The sequence below is a fragment of the Stenella coeruleoalba genome (assembly GCF_951394435.1).
Source record: "Stenella coeruleoalba genome assembly, chromosome: X".
NCBI lineage: Eukaryota > Metazoa > Chordata > Mammalia > Artiodactyla > Delphinidae > Stenella > Stenella coeruleoalba.
In genome coordinates, this window is record NC_137152.1 from 76,988,629 (window position 1) to 77,012,343 (window position 23,715).

The 23,715-nt window shown below is 37.9% G+C and overlaps 1 long non-coding RNA gene across 3 annotated transcripts in view; it reads right to left on the bottom strand.

Annotated features, from left to right (window-relative positions):
• Positions 1 to 23,715, bottom strand: part of LOC307180738 — a 734,518-nt gene that overhangs the window by 270,911 nt on the left and 439,892 nt on the right. Inside the window, exon 3 of one of the 3 annotated variants that reach the window (XR_013825768.1) lies at positions 12,703 to 12,785. The exons of the other annotated variants lie outside the window; for them this stretch is intronic. This is a non-coding gene — a long non-coding RNA (uncharacterized lncRNA). The remainder of the gene's footprint in view (positions 1 to 12,702; positions 12,786 to 23,715) is intronic. 3 annotated transcript variants of the gene reach the window in all.

Sequence of the window (23,715 nt, forward strand, 5' to 3'; positions counted from 1 at the left end):
CAACCTAAGTTTCCATCATCAGATGAATGGATAAAGAAGATGTGGCACATATATACAATGGAATATTACTCAGCCATAAAAAGAAACGAAATTGAGCTATTTGTAATGAGGTGGATAGACCTAGAGTCTGTCATACAGAGGGAAGTAAGTCAGAAAGAGAAAGACAAATACCGTATGCTAACACATATATATGGAATTTAAGAAAAAAAAAATGTCATGAAGAACCTAGGGGTAAGACAGGAATAAAGACACAGACCTACTAGAGAATGGACTTGAGGATATGGGGAGGGGGAAGGGTAAGCTGTGACAAAGCGAGAGAGTGGCATGGATATATATACACTACCAAACGTAAAATAGATAGCTAGTGGGAAGCAGCCGCATAGCAGAGGGAGCTCAGCTTTGTGACCCCCTAGAGTGGTGGGATAAGGAGGGTGGGAGGAAGGGAGACGCAAGAGGGAAGAGAGATGGGAACATATGTATATGTATAACTGATTCACTTTGTTATAAAGCAGAAACTAGCACACCATTTTAAAGCAATTATACTCCAATAAAGATGCAAAAAAAAAACCAATATTAATGATTTTGTTTTCATACTCTGCAAATTGAATTTACTTTTACAGAGTATACTTCATTTTATTTTTTAAAGTTCACGCTACTATGTCATTGTCTCTTATCTGTTATGTTGATTAAGACAAAAATGACTTTCATTTCTTAGTGCATTTAATTTCCCAGGCACTAACAATCAGGGTAGAGTAAAATTTTCTTGATTTAATCTTTCTAAATTAAATAACTATCCAAATAACAAACCTAAAATATCCCAAAGAACTCCAAGATCTGATCAGCATACATAGGGAATTATTTTTATGAAGATACAACAAGCAAGAATAAATAAGGGACAGTTTAGCAATTCATACTTTATTGTGCAAGGAACCTAGATTATAGCTATTCTTTTTTTTTTAATATTTTTTTAATCTGTTTTAAAGGGCAGTTATTTCCTTCTGCCTCATTTATTTATTTTTTATTTTTGCTGTGTTGGGTCTTCGTTTCTGTGCGAGGGCTTTCTCTAGTTGTGGCAAGAGGGGGCCACTCTTCATCGCGGTGCGCGGGCCTCTCACTATCACGGCCTCTCTTGTTGCGGAGCACAGGCTCCAGACGCGCAGGCTCAGTACTTGTGGCTCACGGGCCCAGTTGCTCCGCGGCATGAGGGATCCTCCCAGACCAGGGCTCGAACCCGTGTCCCCTGCATTAGCAGGCAGACTCTCAACCACTGCGCCACCAGGGAAGCCCCTATAGCTATTCTTAATCAATTTGGTAATTACAGCTGTTCTTAGTCAAAATGAAGAGCACATCACCAAATGATTTTATCAATGTATACCCTTAAATTATTTTTTCCACGAATTCCTTTCTAATGAATTCTATACTTAATGAGAGAGATTAGCAGGCATGGTGTTTCCTTTCTCCCTTCTTTCCATCCTTTAATCAAATCTGCTTCCAATTCAACATGTGTCCTTTGTTAATGAGACACATTAAAATGTTGTACTAGTCTTCTCTATATGCAAAGGGGAGGACTCTGAATACTTCCCTTTTTGGGTGCTGTATGCAGATGGAACTAGAAACTGATCTAAGCTTTAGGGATCAATCTCATATATAACAACTATGATCTCATCTCTGATCCTCAAATCAACTGTCCTCCCAAGGTCACAGAGCCACAGAATCAAGTGTCATTTCCATTATACCCTACTGCCTTAAAATATCAATAATTAAGAACTGGCAATCTGTTTTTTCAATTATCTTTTGGTCTGATTACTCAGCAACATATATGATAAGATGTTGGGCAAGTACCCTATTTTACTCCATTTGATCACTAACAGTTTAAACTTCTTAAGAGCATACACATCTGAAAGAAAGCACCTGCGTGCAGAAGGAACCCAAATCCTACTTGCTGAAAATATCCCAGCAGTTTTTCATTACCTTCTTTTTAGGGTGTTAAGAAAGGTAGAAAAGGTCAGTAAATACACAAATCATCAGACCCTACTATAGACTTCCCACTGACAAGATTGTTGTCACTCGCAGCCTCTCATAATAGAAGCACTGGAGGATGGGGCTCTGATCTTTGAGATAAGCAGCATATCTATTTGACACCAAAGTGGTCAGGCTTACTGAATTTTTGAATGAACTACCTGAATAATTTGATACCAAGTAAATTCAACCAAAGGGATCTGTAAGGGGGGAAGACTTCTCCTTTCTTCCCTTCTAGATTCTTTGGCTGGTCTAATAATTAAATTGACAAAATACATAAACAGGAGAAAAACCAATTTAGTTTCATATGTACGAGAGAGCTCACAGAAATATGACATTCAAAGAAGCACCCAAAGCAGGCGGCTTTTACACCTTTTAGACAAAGAAACAATGAATTTGTGAAGAACTGACAAGACAAACAAGTTTGGGCTTCAGGTAGTAAATTAGTTAAGAAGTAGCAAGGTTTGTTTATACAGCCTTCATGGCCCTAAATTCCCTGTCTCTGGTGAGAAGAATGCCTTCTACTCTCCTGGTACAGGGAGGGTACCTTTCACATAGGAGATTTATTTCCTGCTTTCAGAAGGACAAAGGAGGGTCAGAGTGCCTTTTTTGCACTGGCTGCTTCTTAAGTAACTTTAATTCAAAATAATCAATATGCCAAAATGGCATATTTTAGGGTGGCATATTCTGCTCCCTTCAGATAGAATCACTAGTGGTTCTAAAAATTTCTTAATGTCTCTGTGCTTTAGAGTCCTCTCCTAATAGCAACAAAAAGACCCTATATCATAGGTTGTTATGAGAATTAAATTATATATATATATATATATATATATATATATATATATATATATGGTGCTTAACATAATGCCTGGTATAATAAGTACTCAATAAATATTGCCTAGTATCATAGTTATTGAGGTGCGATGGAATCAAGTGAAGAGCTTGTTAATGTGCAAATTCCAAGCACTGCACCACACCTTTGGGGAAAGAGCAGAAAATCTACATTTTTATTAAGCATCCCAGGGGATCCTAATGCAGATAGTGCAAGAAACCCACCCTTTGAGAAACATTGGACTAGTCACTGCATAGAATAGTTTCAGCCACAACCTACACCTATATGGATAACTGATAGATTATATAGTGATTGTAGACCTCCCCCAGTTCAATGCAACCAATTATTTGTCCAAGCTTCATTAAGCATCAACTTTGAGTCCAAGAAGAATAAAGAAATATGACAGAGGTGACGTACACAGAGCCAGTCTATCTTGCTCACCATTCTATTCCTAACACAGGAATCTACAGGAACACAGGAATCTACAAAGTATTGGAAGTTTATATCCTATTAGCAAGGACATACTGATAGTGATCACCAGTAGCAGAATTGTCATCTCTAAAACATCTAGGGATGTGCATAGGTGTGTAATCCAGATAGTGCTCCTAGGAGGGCAAGAAATATCATAACAAAAGCTGGAATATTTTAGAGTTTAAAAAAAGCAACAGTAACAAAAATCATTGCTGTGAAATGTAAACAAGCAGTTAAATGCAAACAACACACGGAAGTTTCTTAGGGCTGATGCAATCTGAGAGAAGTGGTGAGCACTATGAAACGATAATCCCATAATGAAAGACATCTATGTATCTCCTACCTACACTGGCTCATCGTGCATGTTGAAACATGCAAACATTTCTATATTCAATAAAATAAGTTTTGCAGGGTGTCAGGACAATATTTCTAATGGGCCGGGCACCGATCCATATGATAACATGGATACTGTCCCATAATCACCTTCTTCAAAGGAAATAAGACATGAAACCAGAACCTGATGAAAATTGAAAGGTACAGAATGCAATCCTGTCCATACACAGATTTAATTCTGAAAGTGAAATCTTATTTAGATGACTACAGAAATTCCTTCTTAAGATCCAGAACTTATAATACAATTACTTGCTATAGTCCTCCCCCCACCTCCCCCAGAAGAAAACCCATTGAGTTACTATAAAGCTATCTTGACATTTCCCATTCAGGTAAAGATTGTATTTTTCCCTATGCCCCCAAATTCTAGTTTCAATAACTCCCAATCACAGTATCAGAATCACATTAATAATTCAAACCACAACTATAAAAAGAAAAATCTTTAGCAGATGTTAACCTGCAAGTTAAGCGGAAGAGATATTTAACACCCCAGAAACTCTCCATGTTATCGTCGATTTGCCTCTCCTCTACCCTCCCAGACTCTATGCCTGAAGTATGCAAGGTGTTCCTCTTTCCTCTCCTAACGCTTTTCTCTTAGACCCTTGAATTGGCTCATCAGTCTGATTCTTATTTTTCTGTTTTATTTTATTTTTTAAATTCATTTTTATTGGAGTATACTTGATTTACAATGTTGTGTTAGTTTCTGCTATACAGCAAAGTGAATCAGTTATACATATATACATATACCCACTCTTTTTAAGATTCCATTCCCATATAAGTCATTACAATCTACTGTGTTCCAGATCACACGTTCAACTTTTTGACAGTTCAGAATTCTTGGTTAAGAGCAATGGTTCTGGTGGCAAGCAGATTTAGGTTTGAATCTCACTGACACCAATTTTTAGTTATGGAATTTGGGCAAATTATTTAACCACTCTAACTCAATTTATCACTAGTAAATTTTTTTTAAAAAATAAGGCAAAGTGAAAATAAACAAGGTGATGTGTTCAGAACTTAGGAAAATGCCTCAATAAATGGTACTTACGCACTCCTCAAACCTTGTTCTTATGCCCAGCTTATTGCCTGACACCTAGCAATGCTCTGTGCTTGATTTGCTCTGACCTTTCTGATCCTCATCTCCTCTTTGATTCTGGCCTCCTCCTCTGACAGTGACTTGATAAGTTAAGAAATAATCCTTATCTAAATATATCCGCAAGGCTTTAAAGTATCTGGGCCAGGTTCAGCTTAACCAATGGCTATTTTCCAGACTCTTCCCACTGGTCCCTCAAAACCAGTTCTGAATCTTGGTTCCCATTAAATTTGAAGAAGCCAACTGCAGCAATTGCCAGGAATACCTTCCTAAAAAGCTACAAATGTAGGTTAGAATGAACGGTAGCTTTCTCTGCAGTCAATATAGATAGTTAACCATTCTTTTTGACCTCCAGTAAACATTAATCCAAGAGAGATTCAACCAAAGGCTGATATTAAAAATCTTAAATTGTATAATTGGAGTTTCTTTTAATATATTTAAAGTGAGACATACCCTTTAATGTCTTATAAGTAGAGACACTGCATCGGCTACAATGCACGGGGACAAAGGCAACTTGCCTCATCAAGTGACAAGATAGATGAAATCAAACTCTAGCCATATGCTAAAATAAAATATCTTGAGTACCAGTTGAAAAAAAAAGAAAGAAAATAAATAATCCTTAGAGCATGTTGGATGGCAATAACGTATGATTATCTCAAAACATATATCTAACTCCTGGTGGAGTTAACCAGCTAATCAAGATATGCAGCTCATTTATCCGGCTAATCCAAAATATCTAACAAATCACTAGACTGTGAACTTCAGAAACTATGGCTCCCTGGAACATGTATCTTTGCTTCAAAATTTACCCAGAACTCTGTCCTACCAATAGTACATGGTCTATTTGGTAACATGAATCTAGACTTTTTCCAGTTATTTGGAACTGCTGTTCTTGCTAACCCTCTAGTAAGGCTGGGATCTCAACTCAGGAATTCTCTTGGATATGGATCAATGAACTTCCCAAAAGATAACAATTCAAGAGTCAGAGGAGTTTTCATGTCATTTGGTATAGTAAGTACTCCGAGACTACTGGGCTCTGAACACAAAGTTCACAATTCTGTTATATGTGTGCATAATTGCCCTTCTGCAAGTGTCTTCTTGAGATAAGATTGGCTTTAAAAATATTTCTAAACCTAGGTATAGAATTCCTTCATTAAACTGTGAGTTCCCTGAAGTCAGGGAATGTGTCTCTTTTCATTTTTATCCTCGGGATTTAGCATGCTAAGTAAACATTTAATTCACTGAATTCATTTATTGAATTCTGGCTCAACTTGGAGATTGATTTTTCAGATATTCTCATGAAAAAGTGACAATAATTCTGAGAAGAGATTTTCCTGGCAGGCTGCTGCAAAAGTCTCTGTGAATAATTCCTAGGAGCTAAACTGGGATTATTTGCTTCTTTGTTTTCCTTTTTTCTTTCTTAAAAAAATCTGGAGAATAATATTACTATGATGATCTCTATTTTTTTTTTAATTATTTTAGCATTTTTTGCCAGAAACAAGTGCAACTGAAGCACTAACTAGCAATCTGTGGTTTTCTTGATGTTTCTGGTTCTCATCTTATGATTGCATTGTCAAGTTTTTGCAATAACTTTTTGATACACGAATTTATTCATATTAGGAGAGGGGGACTTTTAGCAAATCCTTTATACTCGCTATTGACAGAAAGGTTTAGAGGTTAGTTATCAAGTGTCTTGGGATCAGATATAAGCAATTGTTTGAAACTACAACAGTCTCTTTTGACATAAAACATCTGAGGCATAGTGGCTACACATGTGAATCTGATATAGTGGCAGAGAGCCCTACATGATGGAAGAAACCAGACTGTTTATTCCCAATGATGCCTGTTTCCTGGTCCATACCTGAATCCTGCCTCGTGTTTCTTCAGTCTTGTGAATCTTGTGGTTCCTAGTGTTTCCTCTCAGCCTAAACTGACCAATTACATCCTGTGATGTCCGTTAATAATCCAGTGAGAGGATGTTTTAGTTGTGCAGGGAATCTAATGACACTCCAGGAAATTTTCAACCAATTCTCACCTGTCTATACCACTAGCATATCAAAGTTAAGATGCCCAAAACAGATCTCAGCTTCCATTCCAAACTTATTCCTCCCTGCATTCCATATTTTCCTAGTATATAACCATAACCTCTCATTATTGAGGCTTAAAATAGCAGGGTAATCTTGGGCCTTTCTCTTTCCCTTACCTCCCTCATCCAATCAGTGACTAAACCCTGCTGATTTTCCCTCTTTCATATGCCTCTAATTAAAATTTACTTCTCATTTCTAATGCTACTATTATCCACTCAATTAATTAATATAATAAACATTTATTAGGTACATACTTCTGTCAGGTACCTTGGTAAGGGTTGAGGATGCAAAGATGCATATAACCAACTCTCTTCTCTCAATTATCTTCCAGTGTTATGGATATTAGTATACAAGTCTGAGAGTGAAGTGAGGCAGACCTGAGAGAATGGTCAATTCTCCCTGGGGCTGGTGAGAAAAGTCTTCAGAAAGGACATAAAAATTGAACTGTGTATACTATTATTCAATTAAAAGTCTAAATCTAGACAAATACCATATGATATTACTTATATGTGGAATCTAAAATATGACAAAATGAAGTTACCCATGAAACAGAAAAAGACTCACAGACATAGAGAACAGACTGGTGGTTGCCAAGGGGGAGAGAGGTGGGGGAGGGATGGATTGGGAGTTTAGGATTAGCAGATGCAAACTATTATATATAGAATAGATAAACAACAAGGTCCTACTGTATAGTACAGGGAACTATATTCAATATCCTGTGATAAACAATAATGGAAAAAATATTTTAAAAAGAATGTATATATATATATTATACACATTGTTGTACAGCAGAAACTAACACAACATTGTAAATCAACTATACTTCAATAAATTTTTAGAAAGTCTAAATATAGAACTGAAGATGGGGAAAAGGTAACCAAGGCAGGGAAAAAATACTGAAAGAATAATGTGCAACAGAAAGGCAATTTGGTAGAGATAAAGCTGGGAAAGTAGGCAGGAGACAGTTCATGGAGGGCCTTGCATGCCATGCTAGGAAGATTCTACTTCATCTAGTCGGTAAGGTAAAGCCATGGAAGAATTTTAAGCAAGATAGTATTTCTTTCAGAAAAAACAGATTTCTATTCAGAAATACAACTGTGGTGACAGATTAGTAAATGGATTAGAGATGTGACAAGATTTGAAGTAGAAAGATTAGTTAGAAGATTATAGAAGTATTGCAAGAGAATGATGATTAGGGTCTAAAGTAAGTCTGTAATAATAAAGATTAAGAAGAGAGGACAGTTAAAGTTCAGGGGGTGGTCAAGTTCATAATTCCTGTTTAGTGTCTGTTCTGGGTCACATTAACTGAGATTGAAAACATAGGAAGGGAATTAGAAAAAATAACTTCATCTTTAAACACGCTGAATTTGAGATGTGCATAGGTATACATGAGGATAAATTCAGCAGGAAATCCTGAATCAACTGAAGTTCAGGAGAAAGACAGTGACCTGGATTTGGGAATCACTGGTGCATAAGTAATATTATAAGCCTTATAAAAATGCTTAACATTACTCATTATGTTACTTAGAAGTTGGTGTAGCTAAAAAAAGTGACAGAAAATCCAAAATAACAGCAGGTTAAATAAAAAGAAATTTATTTCTCTTTCCAAAGGCAAACAGTTCAGGGCAGCTAGAGTAGCTTCTCAAAGTCATGAGGAATATAGGCTCCTTCCATGGGCTGCTCCATCATTCTCAAGCCATGGCCATTACTTCATAGGCCAAGATAATTGCTTGAGCTCCAGCCATCATACCTGCATTCCAGCAAGCATGAAGGAAAGATAGAAGGAATACCCCTTTCCTGTAAGAGTGCTTTCTGAACACTGCATGCAATATTTCCACCTAATTTCCACTGGCCAGGCACTTTGAATGGAGTCATGAGTAAGGGAATCAGGTTGCAGGGAGTTGAGGAGTAAATATAGGGAAGAAAATGGAGACAGCAAGTAAATAAGACACTTGGTAAATTTACCTTTAAAGAAAGAAGAGAAAGTGAAAGCCATAGACACAGGAATCTGTTTTATTTTTACATTGGGAGAGGCTTTAGATGAGCCATTAGAAATAAAATGTAGATGAGCCATTAGAAATAAAAAAAAAACAAAAGAGCTCAGCTAATAGAATAAGGTTATCATTTCAGAGAAAGCAGAAGGAAATAGAAGGAAGATGACAAGTGAAAAATCAAACTTGAACAGAAGAAACTGCTCTTTCTAGGACTGGAGGAAAATTTGAGCTCAGGTCTGGCATTTCAGAGGTTGAATGTTTCCAGTGTTTGAGTTCTGGTGTATTTTTAAAATGAAGAAATGCCAAAAAAAAAAAAAAAAAAAAAAAAGGGACTTCCCTGGTGGTACAGTGGTTAAGAATCCGCCTGCCAGTGAAGGGGACATGGGTTCGAGCACCAGTCTGGGGAGATCCCACATGCTGTGGAGCAACTAAGCCTGTGCGCCACAGCTACTGAGTCTGCACTCCAGAGCCCATAAGCCACAACCACTGACCCCGCGTGCCACAACTACTGAAATCTGCGCACTCTATGACCCGTGTGCCGCAACTACTGAGCTCGCATGCTGCATCTACTGAAGCCTGCACTCCTAGAGCCCGTGCTCTGCAACAAGAGAAGCCAGCACAGTGAGAAGCCCGCTCGCCGCAACTAGGGAAAGCCCGCGTGCAGCAGCAAAAACCCAACACAGCCAAAAATAAATAAATAAATTTTAAAAAGGAAGAAATGCCAAAACACAGCTACAAAACCAGTAAGGCTTCTTTTCCAACACTTAATAGTTTAGTGGTAAGACTACCTTACTTTTAGTCATTGATCGCAGTATAAACCAAGGATTTCCTTATTTCTGTACCTTTGCTCACATTATTCCCCATCTGGATTGCAACCTCAACACCTACTTAAAGTCCAAAATCAAACTCTAGTGTCCTTCCTCTATGCCTCCTCTGGCCCCTTAACTAGAAGTTATTTCTTCATCCTCTGAACGTTTTGAGCACTTACATGTACCTCTCTTCTATCACTTATATTTTTCAATCTTGTATTTATAGTTAATTACATATAGGATTTGTCTTCTTTTATATTAATCGCTTTGTCAAATTTGGGTCCTCATTAAGTTCATTCATCTATCTCCCACACCACTAGAATAGCTCTAGACTGGAAACTGACAATAAAAAATATTTATACAGTCAATGAAGGCACCAAGGTGCTCCTATCATGAATCCTGATCAATTTAAAAATTGACCATTAGCTTCTCCAAAACATAGCACCCATCCCTAGGCTTTCCAAGTGAATCTCTAAGTCAAACACCTGAAGTAATATATGATTTCTCTTTGTCTAAATACAAATAACTCTTTCTTTAAACAAAAGCAAGTCAGAAGTCAAAAGTATGGACAACTTTAAGCAAAGGAATCCAATCTCATTACGAAACCATTTGCTGAATGTCTGGCCCACCCTGGCAGTAGCACAAACACCAAGAACCCACTGATGTCCAAACTCAAGCAACATGGTGTTGCAGCCAACAGACAGGAAGCAGCAATTGCAGCTGCAGGAAGACCATGCTGTGATGTGACATTCTAAAACATAACGGCTCAGTTTGAACTTACAAGTTCATGCATCTGTTAGGTCAAAAAGGAGAGTGAGAACACAGTGCAATAACTGACACCAGATAAGAACATCAAGGTACAGCCATTCAGATATAACGAAAGGGTCTGTGGGTCAGAGATGGATCATGCCAATCACTCCCATCCTCACAAAATATCCATATAGAAGCCACATGTACTTGCAAGAAATTAGTCATATTTTCCCCCTTTTTATAAACCACAAAAGTATGGCAAATTATAACCATTTTATATTCACACAGAATCAGCCAGGCGAGAACATTTTAGAAAATGCCAGTATTTCTTTTCTATGCTGAGGTGAGAAAAAAGAAAACTTGAAGAAATACATGGTGGTATTTATTAAAGCTTCTGCTTATAATATTGGGGTTTATTAAAATCAGATATTTAAAAAATCATCATCTAATAAATCCAGCAGGAAAAGCTAACGTTCACTGGAATCAAGACTTAGTCCTTGCTGAAGAATTAAGCTGAAATATCTTAATTAATTTTTTCTTCTGATTAAAAAATAAAGGTGGGAGTCTAAGTACCTAATATAAATATAATAACTAATTTTTCCTTTTGGAATAAAATATAATCAAAAATTATAAAGCCAAACTCAGGAAATAGTTTTAGTTTAGTGATTCCTTTTTAATGCCTGTACCTATAAAGACACTTGTACAGTCACAGAATTTTAGAAATTTAATGATCTGATAAATCAGTTTCTTTATGCATTTCAACCCCTTACACAAACTGGCATTCCATAAATGTATGTTGAAAGAATGAATGGATGAATAAATGTATGATTAAAGTAGTCTAACCAATACGACATTTTTCATATGAGAAAAAATTTTTTTCCAAGAAAGTGAAAAAACCAAAATCATGCAGCTAGTGGGAAATCCAGGATTAGAAATGAGGTTTCCTGAGGTTTTCTTTTTTCTTTTCTTTAAAGCAAATCTTTTATTTATTTAATATATTTATTTATTTATTTTTGGCTGCGTTGGGTCTTCATTGCTGTACGCGGGCTTTCTCTAGTTGCAGCGAGCAGGGGCTACTCTTCATTGCGGTGTGTGGGCTTCTCATTGTGATGGCTTCCCTTGTTGCAGAGCACGAGCTCTAGGCACGCAGGCTTCAGTAGTTGTGGTGCACGGGCTTAGTTGTTCCATGGAATGTGGGATCTTCCCAGACCAGAGGTCGAACCAGTGTCCCCAGCATTGGCAGGCAGATTCTTTTTGTTTTAATTAATTAAATTATTTATTTATTAATTTATTTAGTTATTTTTGGCTGTGTTGGGTCTTCATTGCTGCGCGTGGGCTTTCTCTAGTTGTGGCGAGCAGGGGCTACTCTTCGTTGCAGTGCGCAGGCTTCTCATTGAGGTGGCTTCTCTTATTGTGGAGCATGGGCTCTATGCACGCGGGCTTCAGTAGATGTAGCACACGAGCTCGGTAGTTGTGGCTCACGGGCTCTACAGTGCAGGCTCAGTAGTTGTGGCACATGGGCTTAGTTGCTCTGCAGTATGTGGGATCTTCCCAGAGCAGGGCTCTAACCCATGTCCCCTGCATTGGCAGGTGGATTCTTAACCACTGCACCATGAGGGAAGTCTCCTGAGGTTTTCTTTCATAGGAGCATAAGGCGAGGAGATCTAAATCCTTAGGCACCTATCAGGGCACCACTTTAGCTACTGTCTTTAGAGATGTTAGAGGCTGTGTGTCAGGAGAGAGCAAGCAAACACCCTGTATTAGCTAAAGTTTACATTTACCATTGCCATGCTACTGTCTTTTCTTGAACAATTATTAAACTATTATTCAACAGTAGAGTTGGAAATGACCTCACTCATTCAACAAGATTTATTTATTGAGCATCTACACTGTACCAGACACTGTTCTGGGTGCTGGAGATACATCAGAGGACAAGAGAGACAAAATTCTTGTCCTGATGGAATTTATATTCTAGTGATCTTAGAGATGAAAATTCCCTCCATTTAAAAAAAAATTATTGAAATATAGTTGATTTACAGTGTTGTATTAATTTCAGGTGTACAGCAAAGTGATTCAATTATACATACATATTTTATATATATATATATATATATATATATACATATATATATATGTCTTTTCCATTATAGGCTATTACAAGATATTAAATACGGTTCCCTATGCTATACAGTAGGTCCTTGCTGCCTCTGTTTTTTTAATAGATGTGACCCTCCTGCCCCCAACAGGTGAAGTGACTTACCTACATCACACAGGAACTCAGGTCCCCTAGTGCACTGCACTTTCCACTATGGCATGCCAGCTTACAAGCACAACCTGCCGAGACTGAACCAGGAAGAAATAGAAAATATAAACAGACCAATCACAAGCACTGAAATTGAAACTGTGATTTAAAAACTTCCAACAAACAAAAGCCCAGGATCAGATGGCTTCACAGGCGAATTCTATCAGACATTTAAAGAAGAGCTAACACCTATCCTTCTCAAACTCTTCCAAAATTTAGCAGAGGGAGGAACACTCCCAAACTCATTCTATGAGGTGCTTTGTGACCACGTAGTGGGGTGGGATAGGGAGGGTGGGAGGGAGACACAAGAGGGAGGAGATATGGGGATATATGTATATAGCTGATTCACTTTGTTATAAAGCAGAAACTAACGCAACATTGTAAAGCAATTATACTCCAATAAAGATGTTAAAAAAAATAAAAAATAAAATAAAATAAATTAGACCCACTGCTTTCCAATCTCTCATTCTCTTTCCCTCGGTCCCTCCCTCCTTCTTTCTCTCTCCTCCTCTCTCTCCCCTTTCTCCCTCCCTCTCTCCCTTCCTCCTCCCCTCTCATCATCCCAGGCCACTCTGTATCAGCATCACACTTGCAATGAATTGCCAAGGTTTTGAATCACTATATGACAATAATAGAAAACATATAATTAATATTATAGAACCTAGCTACTTTTAAGACTATGTCTCTGAAATTGCTTAAATCTGGAGCAAGGGAAGCAAAAGAAAAAAATACGAAGGAAGGTAGGAAGAAAAGGAGAGGGATAGGAAGGAGGGAGGAGGCTAGGAGGAAGGAGGGAGGAGGCTAGGAGGAAAACCGAGCAAGCAATGCCTTAAAAATGCACACAAACTGCAAATAATCAAGTTTCTAACACTGCCAAAAGGTTGATCGCTATAGTTTAAAGGGGAAAATTACAGTCAGATACAAATTTCCTAGATCTAACTTGAGAGTGAAAGGCAGTTAAAAATGTAGGGACACTCTCATAAACAAAACACCCTTTACTATTTGGATGCTTATAACCCTAGAAGCATTATTTCAGTGATTTTCTTGTTTCTCAACTAAAATATTTAGAAAAACAGAACATGAATGATACAAATAGGGACTTTCTTTAGAACCTCAATTTATATTGTAGGGGTAGTCATAACATTCATGAATAAACGTTCTAAATGGCAGAACTGGAAACTAGCTCTTTTTTTTTTTTTTTTTTTTTTTTTGCAGGACACGGGCCTCTCACTGTTGTGGCCTCTCCCATTGCAGAGCACAGGCTCCGGCGGCACAGGCTCAGCGGCCATGGCTCACGGGCCCAGCTGCTCCACGGCATGTGGGATCCTCCCGGACCGGGGCACGAACCCGTGTCCCCTGCATTGGCAGGTGGACTCTCAACCACTGCACCACCAGGGAAGCCCGGAAACTAGCTCTTTGAACCCAAATCTGTTGATCATCAATTTCATTTCTCTGCATTTCTTGTTTGAAAATATTAATGTTCCTACATAAAAATTAAATGGATTATATTCAAAGAAGAGGAAATACGTACAAAATTCAAAACACCTTTTAAAATGTGAAAAGAACATTTCCATTTCATCTGGGATCATAGCATTGAACAAAAGCCAACTGTACTGATGTGATAAAGAGCAATTAAACCAAATAGGCATTTAGAATAATATATATTACAAAGAAAAAGTCAGTTGACTAAATTCAATAAATTTGTTTCTGCTTTTGTTTTGCTTTGGGTTTTGTTCTATATCCACTCAAACCATTTTGCGTTTAGCAAGTGTGAATGGTTACAGACCATTTTTACAAGTTTACTGAAAGTTTTGAGCTATCTTTTTTGTAAAAATAAGCAGTCAACAAATAATAAAGTACATAAGATTCTTTAAAATGCTGAGCACTAGGCTTAATGCTTTAATTACCTAAAAAGAATGGGAAATGTTAATTAAATCCAACCCATATTTCCTAATTTTAAAAAGAAATAGACCATAAGTATACATAATTTTTGTCATGCAAAAAGCTTGAGAATCCTACAAAATGCTTTTTCGCATTTTACTCAGCATTTCAAATCTAGGAATGGCTCAGATTATTTCTCTAAAAATTTATTTAAAAGTGAGGTCTTTTTTTGTTATTGAAGAAGTATGCTCTAGGTTATCTAATTGAAGTTTCCACATAATTTAAACTATAAGGTTAAATATTAAAACAGTGTTAAATTTCAACCCATTTAAAGACAGGAATAAGAGGGAATTCCCTGGCAGTCCAGTGGTTAGGACTCTGTGCTTTCACTGCCAAGGGCCTGGGTTCAATCCCTGGTTGGGGAAAGAGCCCACAAGCTTGCAAACTGCACTCTGTGGTCAAAAAAAAAAAAAAAAAAAGGATGCTCATTATCACTACTATAAGTTAGCATTTTTCTGGAAATGTTAGTCAATTAAATAAGATAAAGAGAAAAGGGAAAATACATTGCAAAGAAAGAGGTATTTACTACTATTCACAGGTAGTATCATTGTCTACTAGAAAATTCATGAGAATCAACTGCATGAACTATTAAAATGAATATGAGAGTTTAGGAGAGTGACTGGTGAGAGCAATAGCATATAAATATATAAAATGAATACAAACATAAAGGAAGGAAATATCCTATTCAAAACTGGAACAAGACATTATAAAATACTTAATATTGAACCTATGAAGTATCCAGGAAGAAGAATTCAATATTCTACTATCAGATATAAAAGAATATGTGTACAGATGCAAGGAGGTATTTATCTCCTTAATATTGACTCTCATAAATCATTAACAGAAAAAAACAAAAGAATTCAAAAATGAGAAAAGACATAAATAGAAAAATGAAAAGGGATATTAAATACCAACAAACATTTGAAAACAATTCACTGGTGATGGAAATAAAATATATCCTAGTTATTAAATTACAAACATAAAATCATGTTAACACTCACATAGCTGGGGGTACCACAAATGACTGCATCTTTCTGAAGGGTATTTTGGAAGTGTAAGACAAAGTCCTCTGAATTGTCCATTCCCTTTAATTCAAACATTCTACATTTATGGGTTTCAAGGAAATAAACTTATCTATATATAAGTATATTGTTTATAAATTGTTCTTCCCAACATTACTTAGAATTATGAAAAATTGGAAATAATCTGAACATTCAACCATATATGATTAGCTAACTAAGTTATTCGTTTATTTGGTGAATACCACAGACATTAAAGATGACAAAAAGTGGAGGAGTGGTTCAAGATGGTGGAGTAGAATGACATGCGTTCACTCCTTCTTGCTACAGCACTGGAATCACAACTAAATGCTGAACAATCATTGACAGGAAGACACTGGAACTCACCAAAAAAGATACCCCACATCCAAAGACAAAGGAGAAGCCACAGTGAGATGGTAGGAAGGCCGCAATCACAATAAAATAAAATCCCATAACTGCTGGGTGGGTGACTCAAACTGGAGAACACATACCACAGAAGTTCACCCACTGGAGTGAAGGTTCTGAGCTCCACATCTGGTTTCCCAACCTGGGGGTCTGGCAATGGGAGGAGGAATTCCTAGAGAATCAGACTTTGAAGGCTAGTGGGATATGATTGCAAGACTTCAACAGGACTGGGGAAAACAGAGACTCCACTCTTGGAGGGCACACACAAAGTAATGTGTGCATCGGGACCCAGGGGAAGGAGCAGTGACCTCATAGGAGACTGAACCAGACCTACCTGCTGGTGTTGGAGGGTCTCCTGTGGAGGCAGGGGGCGGCTGTGGCTCACTGCAGGGACAAAGACACTGGCAGCAGAAGTTCTGGGAAGTACTCCTTGGTGTGAGCCCTCCTAGAGTCTGCCATTAGCCCCACCAAAGAGTCGAGGTAGGCTCCAGTGTTGGGTCGCCTCAGGCCAAACAACCAACAGGGAAGGAACCCAGCCCCACCCATCAGCAGACAAGCGAATTAAAGTTTTACTGAGCTCTGCCCAACAGAGCAGCACCCAGCTCTACCCAACACCAGTCCCTCCCATCAGGAAACTGGCACAAGCCTCTTAGATAGACTCATCCACCAGAGGGCTGACAGCAGCAGCAAGAACTACAAACCTGCAGCCTGTAGAACAAAAGCCACATTCAGAGAAAAATAGACAAAATGAAAAGGCAGAGGGCTATGTACAAGATGAAAGAACAAGATAAAACCCCAGAAAAACAATTAAATGACGTGGAGATAGACAACCTTCCAGAAAAAGAATTCAGAATAATGATAGTGAAGATGATTCAAGACCTCGGAAAAAGAATGGAGGCAAAGATCAAGAAGGTGCAAGAAATGTTTAACAAAGATCTAGGAGAATTAAAGAACAAACAAACAGAGATGAGCAATACAATAACTCAAATGAAACATACACTATACTACCCAAAGCAATCTACAGATTCAATGCAACCCCTATCAAACTACCAATGGCGTTTTTCACAGAACTAGAACAAAAAATCTTAAAATTTGTATGGAGACACAAAAGACCCCAAAGCCAAAGCAGTCTTGAGATAAGACAATGGAGCTGGAGGAATCAGACTCCCTGACTTCAGACTATATTACAAAGCTAAGGTAATCAAGACAATATAGTACTGGCACAAAAACAGAAACATAGACCAATGGAACAGGATAGAAAGCCCAGAGATAAACCCACACACCTATGGCCAAATAATCTATGACAAAGGAGGCAAGGATATACAATGGAGAAAAGACAGCCTCTTCAATAAGTGGTGCTGAGAAAACTGGACAGCTACATGTAAAAGAATGAAATTAGAACACTCCCTAACACCATACACAAAAATAAACTCAAAACGGATTAGAGACCTAAATGTAAGGTCAGACACTATAAAACTCTTAGAGGAAAACATAGGAAGAACACTCTTTGACATAAATCTCAGCAAGATCTTTTTTGATCCACCTCCTAGAGTAATGGAAGTAAAAACAGAAATAAACAAATGGGACCTAATGAAACTTCAAAGCCTTTGCACAGCAAAGGAAACCATAAACAAGATGAAAAGACAACCCTCAGAATGGGAGAAGATATTTGCAAATGAATCAATGGGCAAAGGATTAATCTCCAAAATATATAAACAGCTCATGCAGTTCAATATTAAAAAAAACAAACAACCCAATCAAAAAATGGGCAGAAGACCTAAATAGACATTTCTCCAAAGAAGATATACAGATAGCCAAGAAGCACATGAAAAGCTGCTCAACATCACTAATTATTAGAGAAATGCAAATCAAAACTACAATGAGGTATCACCTCACACCAGTTAGAATGGGCATCATCAGAACATCTACAAACAACAAACGCTGGAGAGGGTGTGAAGAAAAGGGAACCCTCTTGCACTGTTGGTGGGAATGTAAATTGATACAGCCACTATGGAGAACGGTATGGAGGTTCCTTAAAAAACTAAAAATAGAATTACCATATGATCTAGCAATCCCACTCCTGGGCATATATCCAGAGAGAACCATAATTCAAAAAGACACATGCACCCCAATGTTCATTGCAGCACCATTTACAATAGCCAGGTCATGGAAGCAACCTAAATGCCCATCAACAGACGCATGGATAAAGAAGAAGTGGTACATATATACAATGGAATATTACTCAGCCATAAAAAGGAACGAAATTGGGTCATTTGTAGAGACTGTCATACAGAGTGAAGTAAGTCAGAAAGAGAAAAACAAATATCATATATTAACGCATATATGTGGAATTTAGAAAGATGGTACAGATGAGCCAGTTTGCAGGGCAGAAATAGAGACACAGATGTAGAGAACAAACATATTGACACCAAGGGGGAAAGTGGTGGGTGTGTGGGTGGGATGAATTGGGAGATTGGGATTGACATGTATACACTAATATTTATAAAACAGTTAAATAATAAGAACCTGCTGCATAAAAAGAAAGTTAAAAAAAATGACAAAAAGTGTTAAGTATGTTTTAAGTGTAAAAGCATATAAAATAATAATTCTATTTTTGCTTATTCATAGATACACTTTTTCCTTATTTATTAAATAAATTATGTGAACATGTGTTTATATCTTCTCAATGCCTCAGAGTCATTTTCTATTAATTCACTGATCATTAATCATTAGTGAATATATATTAATATATTGCTTATTAATAATTCATAATTTGTCAACTATTATACTGGTCTATAAAAGTGACCTCTAGGTGACCTTAGAAGCTACTAAAGGGTATAATTTTATATAACCTCTCACTAAATGACATCAGTGGGTTCTCTCGCATCTCATCTCCCAAGTAAGCAAGAGCCAGGGAAACAGAAGCTTAGGCTGAAGTTTCCTATCTCAAGCACAGAGGTGGGCATTATTTTTTTTATAAATTTATTTTATTTATTTATTTTTGGCTGCATTGGGTTTTCATTGCTGTGCGCGGGCTTTCTCTAGTTGTGGCAAGCAGGAGCTACTCTTCATTGCAGTGAGTGGGCTTCTCATTGCGGTTGCTTTTCTTGTTGTGGAATACAGGCTCTAGGCACGCGGGCTCAGTAGCTGTGGCACACGGGCTTAGTTGCTCCATGGCATGTGGTATCTTTCTGGACCAAGGCTCGAACCCATGTCCCCTGCATTGGCAGGCAGATTCTTAACCACTGAGCCATCAGGGAAACCCAAGGTGGGCATTATTTACCTAAGGGATACAGTGACTGGAGCCCAAGGTAAAATTCAAAATGTTTCATCTTGGAAAGAGGCTAAACCAATATGTCATACAAACCAACCAAATCCAACAGAGAAATTCTGGACATGAAATCAACACGATGAAAACTGTGGGATAAACTTTAAAGCAAAGGGTTAGAACAGTCTAGAGTAATTTCTTAAGCTAAGTATTTGCCTCTGCAGTGGGGACTTTTTATGCCTCTATCGCTCAAGATGAGAAATAGACTACGACCTAAAGTGTTCAACTTAGAGGCACACACATACTGCTCTGCTTTTTAAGTTTTTAGATTTTATCATTATATTTTTTTCCCTCTTTTCCTCTACAACCTGCCACTTATGCTGTCAGTGTGGTTTCCTTTTTTTCTGAACATTCTGTCTTCTTATTTTCTTCTTAGCGTCTGCTAGAGACTGAAAAATCACAGAGCCAAGTATGTTTGAATGCCTTTAGTACCAAAAAAAAACCCAGTGATGATAAAGATGATGGCATTAGAAAATCACCATTTTGCAACCATTATATTAATAATTTGTTCTAAGAATCATCAACAGCCACTAATACTGTTGGGTAATATATGAAGAATGATATACTATATTTACATAGTATCGAAGCATTTCTCCGCAAATTACCTATTAATTACAAACAGCGGTGCAAACCAGCAGACATCATTTTAAAATCAGTTAACATCACTGGTGATGGGAAATGTGATGTAGCTTAAAGGACACAACATTTCTTCTATGATATTCCTGCCCAAAATGCATAACCTGAATTTAAACATGAGGAAACATAAGATGAATACAAACTGAAGTACATTCTACAAAACATATGCCTATAATCTTTGAAAATATCAATATCACAAGAGACAAAGAGGGCTGAGGTAACATTCTAATTAGAGACTAAAGTCAAATGACAACTGAATGTGTGATCCTGCATTGCCAAAAAGGACATTATTGGGACATTACTGGAGCAACTGGCAAAATTTGAATATAAACTATTGCTAGATAATAATATTATGCCTACTATCTAAAAGAAAGTATGATTAAGGAAAAGTGGCAAAATGTTAACAACTGGTGAATATGTGTGAAGGATAATTGGAGTCCCTTGTGCTATTCTTAAAGTGATTCTGTAAGTTTGAAATTATTTCAAATTAAATTTTTAAAATATGTAATGATAGAGCACCTACTTTCATTTCCCTGGAAAGCTTGACTGATACATATTTTGGCTAATCAGATACTTTCTTGGCTAAATACCCTTATCTTAATTAAGACAAATAAGAGAAGTTAAATGTTGCTAATTTATAAATTCTTTATTGTTATGTACTGAGTTGAATGTATTTTATTGCTACTAAATCACACTTATACATTCTTTTGAGTCATAAGTCTATACATATGCACTATTCATGATTACTTACCAATAATGAACTAGAAATTACCTTGACAAAGGGGAAAATCTATAGACTACATAGAAACATCCAAATATATTAGCCTAGAGCTTCATATACACGATTTCATCATTCAAACTGAATTAATTATAGGTTACAGTCAAAATCAGAGAGTTGATACTTTTCCATGTGTAAGGTCATAGCAGTTGTACTGTCTAATGGTGGGAAGCAGGCAGGAGTACATAATTCAATAACATCATAAAAAATAGCCCTGAAAAGTATTTATCCAAAATTAAGAGGCCTGTCTTAGAGAAATCATCAACCTTTTTACTGACAACTTAGAACTTCCAGTAGTTCTAGAAATAGCCACTCCTACTCAAGCTAAATAAGAAGTGGCTGTAGTGTTCTCAATCTCTACTGCAAATCAATTATTCTCCAGTAAGGAGAGAAAATGCTATTAATCCACCTTTGTTGTGATTCTGACAGAAAATATTAAATATAACTGGACTAGAGAAAGTATAGTCCATATGAATTTGCTGTTAATAGACAGAAATCATCCAGTCTGAATGAAAGACTAACAAAATGAGTTGAGACTGAAATTATCTGCTTGATTTGACGTGGTAGTAAAAACCTATCATCAGAATAGAAGTGATTTAATCATTTTATTCCTGAGACTTGCTATTTTGTTAATGTAAAAAACGTTTAGGGCTTCCCTCGTGGCACAGTGGTTGAGAGTCCGCCTGCCGATGCAGGGGACACGGGTTCGTGCCCCAGTCCGAGAGGATCCCACATGCCGCGGAGTGGCTGGGCCTGTGAGCCATGGCCGCTCAGCCTGCGCGTCCGGAGCCTGTGCTCCGCAAGGGGAGAGGCCACAGCGGTGAGAGGCCCGCGTACCACAAAAACAAAAACAAACAAACAAAAGTTTACCGATTAATCTGTATGCCTGAATATCTGTTTTAATTATGCAATAAATATGATAATATTTCTATTGCTGACCAAATTGTAATTATTCTTTCCTTAAACTATAATTTTCCACAGAAACTTAATCATATATATTTGAAATAATAACAACAGTAATACTGTAAATATAACAACTACTATTAACATTAGTTGATCACTTCCTACTGTTACTACTAATAAAATTTATATAATACTATTTCTTTAACATCTTTATTGGAGTATAATGTTTTACAATGGTGTGTTAGTTTCTGCTTTATAACAAAGTGAATCAGCTATATATATACAAATACCCCATATCTCCTCCCTCTTGCGTCTCCCTCCCACCCTCCCTATCCCACCCCCTAGGTGGTCACAAAGCACCGAGCTGATCTCCCTGTGTTATGCGGTTGCTTCCCACCAGCTATCTATTTTACGTTTGGTGGTGTATATATGTCCATGCCACTCTCTCACTTTGTCCCAGCTTACCCTTCCCCTCGCCGTACCCTCAAGTCCATTCTCTAGTAGGTCTGCATCTTTATTCCCGTCTTGCCCCTAGGTTCTTCATGACCATTTTATTTTATTTATGCCTGTCTCTGGTGTCCACGCTGATAGCTGTGGCTCGAGCCCATCTCTGGAGCTCATTTAGGCGGTGCTCTGAATCCTCTCTCCTCGCGCACCCTGAAACAATGGTCTCTTGCCTCTTAGGCAGTTCCAGACTTTTTCCCGGAATCCCTCCCGCCCCTTCAGGTTGTGTTCACACAGCCAACCCCAGTCGTCTCCCTGGGGTCTGACCTCCGAAGCCAGAGCCTCAGCTCCCAGCCCCGCCCGCCCCGGCGGGTGAGCAGACAAGCCTCTCAGGCTGGTGAGTGATCGTTGGCACCGATCCTCTGTGCGGGAATCTCTCCACTTTGCCCTCCGCACCCCTGTGGCTGCGTTCTCCTCCGTGGCTCTGAAGCTTCCCTCCTCCGCCACCCGCAGTCTCCACCCTCGAAGGGGCTTCCTAGTGTGTGGAAACTTTTCCTCCTTCACAGCTCCCTCCCACTGGTGCAGGTCCCGTCCCTATTCTTTTGTCTCTGTTTATTCTTTTTTCTTTTGCCCTACCCAGGTACATGGGGAGTTTCTTGCCTTTTGGGAGGTCTGAGGTCTTCTGCCAGCATTCAGTAGGTGTTCTGTAGTAGTTGTTCCACGTGTAGATGTATTTCTGATGTATTTGTGGGGAGGAAGGTGATCGCCACGTCTTACTCCTCTGCCATCTTGAAGGTCTCCCCCTATATAATACTTCTATGTGCTTAATACTGTTCAAAGCCTTTTGTATGTCAATTTATTCCTTCTAACGGCCATATGAGGTAGTTGCTATTATTAGCTCCATTTTTAAAATAAGGAAAGTGAAGTTAAATTACCTGCCCAAGATAAGATTCCTAGTAAGTGGTGCATCTGGAGTTTGAAACAAAGCAGCCTGGGTCTAGATTTCACTCTTTTAACCATACTATGTTCATACACTGTGCTAAGCACTCTACAAATTTCTCTATTTTGGCTGCAAGTAACCTAAAACATTAGTTAAACTCAAACAATAAAGAAATGAGTAGAATTTGCATAAGACTTAGTTCAGAAATAAGACAAATTCAGGGTTGGTTGATTCAGCCTTTTACTGGCATCCTCAAGAAACCAGATCCTTTCCATTTCTCCACTGCTGCCTAAAATGTCTGCTTCATCCCAGAGCTTGTTTCTCCCTGGCTCTAGGAAGGCTTCCAAGAGGAAGTTGGATTACATGCTTCTACATTCATGTCTGTGTCATTTTGCTCCTCTGAGAAGCAGAAAGCAAGGTGGAATTGTATGTGCAAGATATTTGTTGGAGGAACATCTGTGAAGGACAAAGGGGAGGAAGGAAGTATAGGAGGATCCTTCAGCTCCATGTCCGTCTGGAGGACTCCTAAACAAAATGTGGTTCTGTCAGAAACTTG